The 6,862-nt window shown below is 49.5% G+C and overlaps 1 long non-coding RNA gene across 1 annotated transcript; it reads right to left on the bottom strand.

The window, feature by feature from the left end:
• Window positions 1–774: 774 nt before the first annotated feature.
• On the bottom strand, window positions 775–6,861 carry LOC113180900 (uncharacterized). The gene is made up of 4 exons (XR_003300530.2): window positions 5,025–6,861; window positions 4,719–4,898; window positions 1,838–1,925; window positions 775–1,742 (listed from the first exon to the last, which is right to left on the bottom strand). It is a non-coding gene; the product is annotated as an uncharacterized LOC113180900 (long non-coding RNA).
• Window position 6,862: the final 1 nt, after the last annotated feature.

The following is a 6,862-nucleotide window of genomic DNA, read 5'->3' as shown; positions in this document are numbered from 1 at the left end:
AGGCAAATGCCTGGAGTCAGGGAGGCGAGCTTTGGAAAGAATTCACCCAAGGGATTTGGGGCTCTGGAAGTGGGGCTGAAGATATCCCATCTTTAGCACCCAAAACCCCATGTCCACCAGGGAACTCCTTGGTCCCAGGCAATGGGGACAAGTTGGTCACCCTACCAGGGAGTGAGGTGAGGATAGTGTCCTCAAAGAGAGTGAATTGGAAAGGCTGTCACTGCCCTGTGACTGTGGTCTGTCCCCTCCATGAGCATCCAGAATCCTCTAATAAGATGACTGGTCCAAGGGCCGGGTCTCCCCACTCCCTGGAGGCCCCACTCATTTCCTAAGAGAAGACTTTATCCACCATTTGTTTTCACAGTGGTCTCTTTAAAGTCTCAGCTGTTCCAGGGAGAGTAAATAGGTTTTAAAATTAATTATCAATTAAAGGGAGGTTAATTAGCACCAGGCTAGTCATCTATTTTCTCTGTAACTGAGGCGGCTCCCCCTCCCCAGAGTCCCGAGATCCACGCCAGGGCCCATAAACCCCGGACGGTGGAAGCTGCTCGTGTGTGACCTACGGACTAATGAAAATAATGCTCGGTATTTCCGCAGTCCCTTTTCCCTGGACGGGAGGTGAGTTCTGTGGTCATTTTGATTTTCCAGTTCATCAGCAGGTAAGCCAGCCTTCTAGGTGGGCTGACCGAATTAACACGATGAAGAAAATGAGGTTGGCAAATATTGTTTATTGACATAAAGATTTCTCACCCGTCTCCACTGTACTTAGGGAAATGACCATGATGGAGTCGGAGGGGGCAGTGAGGTTCCTAAGGAAGAGCTCCATCAGTCACTGGGCACAGGGTCCCCCTCGCCATTAACATCTTGTGCCTCTTCCTGCAGCCTGATTTCACTTAAGTGCTGCCTGATTTCACTTAAGCTCTGCCTGATTTCATTTAAGCACTGCCTGATTTCTCCTAAGCTCTTGAAATGTGATTCTTGGCCCGCCCTAGACCGTATTGTCATCCCCCCCCCAGGTGGGGACAAGGCTGTGGTTTGTGTTAATAATGATCCTTAGCTGAAGTCTGCTGCTTCATCTGACCTCATCTTTGATGAATATTTACAGGAGCCCACAGTGGGGGGTGGGGGGTGGCATTTGCAAATTGAGCTCAGACCAGACGGGTGAGTGCTCACTCACAACCAGGACCATTACGTAATCTGGTGCTGGAACGTGCCTGCATGGGACAGAAGAGGACAGGACCCAGTCTCCTCTGCATTCCATCAGTGACCCAGACGCTGTTAAATGCACCGCCCAGGACCTGGAACGGCCACACGTCATTTGGGTGTTCTGGGAATATCAATGGAAGCGTTCAGGCAGTGACTCTAGAGTCAGTGGAGTGGGCTCACCATGGGCAGTGCCCTCGCCCACCCTGCGCCTCCCACCTCTGGGGTCTGGGTGGGGGTGACAACCTATGCTGGCAGGTGGCCTAGAGCTCATGGTTCTGCACGCCAGGAGCTCGCTCTCCATCAGACCAGGGACTTGCGTTAGCAGCTCTGCCCAGAGGGAGATGGAGATGGGACTGAGCGATTTCAAAAGGGGCCACTCTCCAAGAAGAGGTGGGAGGGAGGCCAAGTTCATCCCCGAGCCTGCAGGCCTGTGGTTCTTGCTGGGCAGCTCGTCTCTTTTTCTCTGTCCTCCAGTCATCCGGCCAACGTCCACTTCCTCTCCTTCTCTCCCTTCTTCCTTGCATATATATACATATCTGTATGCAAAGTTTACATCATAAAAAAAGAAAAGAAGCCGAGCAGCCCCCAGTCTGGCCCGTCTGGGATCCCAACGTGTTCCTCAAGAGCTCACCCACTCGTCCGCACCGCCACCTGCAAGTGTGCCATCAGGCAAAGGTCTGGATCCTGTTCACCACTACAAACTGTGGAGTGCAGCTCCCCTGCAGGAAAGAAAAGAAAATGCCCTTGGGCCAGGTACTTCTTTGGGGGGGTGGGGGCTGTGCTGTGCTCTGTAGGGTGCTCAGCAGCACCCCTGGTCTCCGCCTGCTCATGCTGACATTGAAAATGTCTCTACACATTGCCACCTGTCCCCTGGGAGTCAACCCCCCCCCCATGAAGAACCACTGCCTTCAACCCTAATTCACACTGAAAGTGCCCCAAACAGTAGAATTTCAGGATCCTGCTGAGAGTGCAAAGTTGAACCATGAATATTTACACAGGGACAACAGGTGTAACCCGAGACCATCCTGGGCAAACAGGGACATGAGGCCACCAGACACAAGCCTCTTCTGAGAAGAGACAGATGGGATGTCTGTGGGTCTGAAGTCTGACGGAGGGACTTCCCCACGTCACTTGCAAGCTTTGCACCCCTGCTTTGTGGTCACCAGTTATTTTCTGAAAAATAACTTACCAAGGGTGGGGGAGGAAATAGAGGAAGACGAGAATTTTTATAAAAGAACTGGAATTCACCCATGTTTGTTGCTGCATGATTGTCAACTGCAAAAAGGCAGCACTCCTGTCATCCCAGCAGCTCGGGAGGCTGAGGCAGGAGGATCGCAAGTTCAAAGCCAGCCTCAGCAATGGGGAGGCCCTAAGCAAAGTAGTGAGACCCTGTCTCTAAATAAAATACAAAATAGGGCTGGGGATGTGTCTCAGTGGTCAAGTGCCCCTGAGTTTAATCCCTGGTATCAAAAAAACAAAACAAAATTTTTAAAAATGCAGTTACCCAGTGTCCGATGATGGGTAAATGTATAAATGAAATGGATCTCTCCACATAATGGAATATTACTCAGCTGTGAAAAGGAAGGGCATCCTGACATCTGCTACTACAAAGATAAAGTTTGAAACACTATAAGTGACAAGAGTCCATCACAAGAGGAAGAATACTGCAAGATTCCATTCATCAGAGGTGGAGTCCCTCTATGAACTTAATTCACAGAGGAAGAAAGCAGGATGAAGGAGCACAGACTGGAGGGAGCAGGAAATGGGACTTGGTGTTTTGTGGGGACAGGGCTTCAGTTTTGCAAAATGAAAAGTTCCATGGCTTGATGGTAGTGATAATTGCACAATGACGTGAATACCCTTAATGCCACACTTAAAAACAACAGGACAGAGATCCAAAGAGAGGCTGTCCCAGGCTGTCTGGATCTCTGTCCTGTTGTTTGGTCCTGCCCAGCACAGAAGGAGGACCGTGGGTCTGTCGCCCTTGCGCTGTGCTGGGCTTGGGGGAACGCTGGTCATCAGCCTTGGAAGACAAAACCTGCTGCTGGCCCGGCCCATCCCCCGCCGCCCCCGCCCATGCAGCTAACAGATAGCCACACTGGTCCCTGCGGTCTCTGGTCTGCAACGATTTTCTTGAGACACTATTTTTAAATCCCCTATAAGCGAAAGGGGAGGCTGCGTCCTCCACCACAGGCAGCCTCCCCCCTCCGCCCAGCCCAACCCACTGAGTCCTCCAAATACAAAAAACCAGGAACACTTTGTTCCGATTTGCCACTGTGAGCTACTAGACGGAGGCTCAGCTGTCACCTCCTTAATGGGCTTTGTGCAAAGCGCTCCCTCCAAGGCTGTGCAGTTCAGTGGTGGGCCAGGCCTCACCAGGGCTCCGAGTGGACCCGGTGTAATGGGGTTAGTCTACAGGGGGCGGAGGACGAGGGCCAGAGGGCTCATAAGAGCAAGAGGCGGCAGGATGGGAAAACCTTCCGCCCCCTGTGCGCCCAGCCAATGGGCCTTGGCCCAAGATGAGGAGGTGCGCTGAAGCCGCCTCAGGGCGAAGGCCAGAGGGTCATGAAGCGGGAACGACGAGGACAGGATCCATTAGCAGGGAGGAAAGGCGTCGAGCTTTCCAGACGGCTGTGGCACTTTTAGTTACCCTAGGGAAGGAGGGACGCGTGAACAGGGACGCTGACAATCTGAATGTGCATGTGCGTGTGTGTGTGCATGTGTGTGTGTGCATGTGTGTTAAGATTTCAGGCAGAAGTGAGAGGTCCTGGGGAGTCTGTCTCAAACAGCTGAAGGTCAGGGCTGGTGAATCTGGTCACCAATAGTGGCCAAATATGGGCCTAGCTTTATTCTAAGCCAAGTCAAACTCTTTAGTCTTCCACCCTGTATGTTCCTTGGGGAAAATAATTTTCCAGGAGCTAAACTATTTTCGGACTCAAAACCTGTTAAATGTGAGAAAGTACTGGAATGGAGCGTGTTTCTGTAAATATTCGTTAATTCAATCAGACGGCCTAATCACGGGCAGGGCACTGTGTCCGCTCTGCAGACACCGTGGGGGCATTGTGAAATGACACGTGTTTGGGTAACATGCCAGCTGTCTTGCCCATAGGAACAGGGAGTGGCTAAGGCCGGTGGCCAGAGCCAGGAGTGTAACTTTCCCCCAAGAGGGGAATACTCTTTTTGTTTGATGTTACCTCTGCTAACTAGTCTCCCAGAGTGAAGGTAAACATGAAGGGACTAGGGAGTTTCACAAATATTTGTTCTCTGGTTAATATTAATGTATGTTCATGTTGACTTGAGTTCTCAAGTCTGCTCTGAGTCGGGGACTGACCAGCCATCCCTTAAGTCACCGAAAAAGCCAATTAAGGGTAGGAAGAGGACAGGTCTAGCTTCTCTGTAACTAGTCTCCAGCCCTGATCCTCTGACTTCTTGGATTTTCTCTTAATTGCTAAAATTAAGTCAGGCCCAATGAGAAGGCAGAGGAGAAGTTAGCGGTCACCAAGCACCCTTACGGAAGGACTTGAAAGTCATTGTCCCATTTCACGACCTTGCTGGATCCTCTCTCTGCTCCCGGAACATCATGGCTCCCATCATAGAGAGGAGGAAAAAGGCAAAGAAATAAAGTAGCCTTCCCCGGGGTCAAGACGTTTGAGCCGGCATTATTTCACCAATCAATGAAAAGCTAGCGTTCCCTTTATGAAGAAAGAAATCGGGAAATGAGTGAGATCAGAGTTAGTTTCCTGGTGCATTATGTAATCCTCCCCCACCCCTGATCATTCAGAATAGAGGAGGAATGGGGTAACTGAGAACACACATACCCGAACCCACTGTTCGTCGTTGAAGATGATTTTCTCTGAGATCCTAATGCTGATCTGTGGGGAAATACAACTCAGTTCAAAATATTCCGTCTACATTCAATTATCAGCGTACTCAATTATGGCACAAATTCAAGTAGACCAGTGGGAAAGACAGAGAACCCAGTGCTCTGAAGGAAAGTGGATGGGCTGTCAAGTCAGACTGCACGGGATCCAGACACCCCCCTGGCCCTTACGAACTGTGTGGCCTTAGGCAAACTTCACCTCTCTGATTTTCCCTGTCTTCATTTTCAAACTGAAGCTATTGACACTTACATCAGTCAAGTTATCACAAAGTTTAAATAGAATGATGTACCCAAGCCTCCCTGCCATGGGAGATGGCCAAGAACTATTTCTCTTCTCCATTCACTGCAAATAAAATTGTTACTGAGACGTCCAAGGTTGCTTCAAAGACCTCAACTGGAGAATATTAATCATCTATAAATAGGAAATGTTGAAGATACAGAAAAAAGTGACTATACTTCCAGGTGTATCTATGACCCAAATATGTACTTGTGTCCTAAACGGAGAGATATGTCTCTTCCTTGACTGGTATCGCAAACGTGCCAACTGGTTGGCATGTTTCTATTATCTCAAGCCAAAGAATTCATTCGACATAAATCCTTCTCAAAGTGTGCTCCTTTCGGCTCTGATCTCACAAGTATTTCCTTAACAGGAAACTGGGCATCCAAGCCCTGGGTAAACTTGGAAATCACAGCGGACTCTCTCCCCGGGGGAGATTCATAACGAGCCATCATGGCTAACCTGTGTGGCCATAGAATTTTCCCCACCTGTCACTCATCTTATGAAACTGGTGTCTCAGGGAAACACACTGGGAAGTGCCGCTTTGGGACCAGTCAAAACCTACTACATTTTGACAGCATCAAAGAAAGAAATCTCTAGCTACTTCCGACCTGACCTTGGCAATGGGAACACTCTCTGATCGGCTTTCTCTTCCCAAATCACTTTACCTCTCACACGTGTTCACCCTTTAGTTTCTTCTACTTAACATAACAAGGGACAATTTATTCCTGTTTCAGAATATGGGAGCTAGACTCCTTGACAGGAGTCGGAAACGACACGGCAGAGAACAAAGCGTCTCTTGAAGCCAAGGTCCGCGGTGAGGAGCAAGACCGAGCTTGCCTCAAAATGGGCAGAGACTAATTTTCTCTGCTTAAAATTCCTTAAAAGCTCAAGTGTCCCGACTTCAAACATCAAAGAGAATTTTCTTGGGCACATCAGAGGGATCGTCTTTTCAAAGGAGCCACAGAATCGGGAGAGGGGAAAAAAGTGTGCAATTTATCACTCTGTCGAGGTTCAGCAAGGTCCTGATCAACATGCTAAGAGCCCCCAAAGCCAGCAGGAGCATCGGCTCAGCAATCAACAACAACAGACAGGGGACAGATGATACTAGTGGATTGGCAGGTCGTTGTCATACGTTAAACAGTTGCTACCCAACATCAGCCTTCAGGCTGAGGTCCTTGTAGAGTCCCGAGTGAAGACTTTTTGAAGGGCTGGGGCTGGGGCTCAGTGGTAGAGTGCTTGCCTAGCATGCATGAGGCCCTGGGTTTGATCCCCAGCACCGCCAAAAGAGAAACAAACTCGATCATTAATCTTAAAAATGTCTAACTGGGAGCGGTGGCATATGCCTGTCATCCCAGCAGCTCAGGAGGCTGAGGCAGGAGGATCACAAGTGCCTCCTTCTGCAAATGAAAAACAAAAAGGGCTGGGGGTGTCGTTCAGTGGGAGAGCACTCCTGGGTTAAAATCTCTAGTACTAAATAATTTTTCGTTTGTTTGTTT

Source organism: Urocitellus parryii, chromosome 3, assembly GCF_045843805.1.
Source record: "Urocitellus parryii isolate mUroPar1 chromosome 3, mUroPar1.hap1, whole genome shotgun sequence".
In the NCBI taxonomy this organism is placed as follows: domain Eukaryota; kingdom Metazoa; phylum Chordata; class Mammalia; order Rodentia; family Sciuridae; genus Urocitellus; species Urocitellus parryii.
Note: the sequence above shows the minus strand (reverse complement) of the source record. Positions and strands in the feature narration are given on the sequence as shown.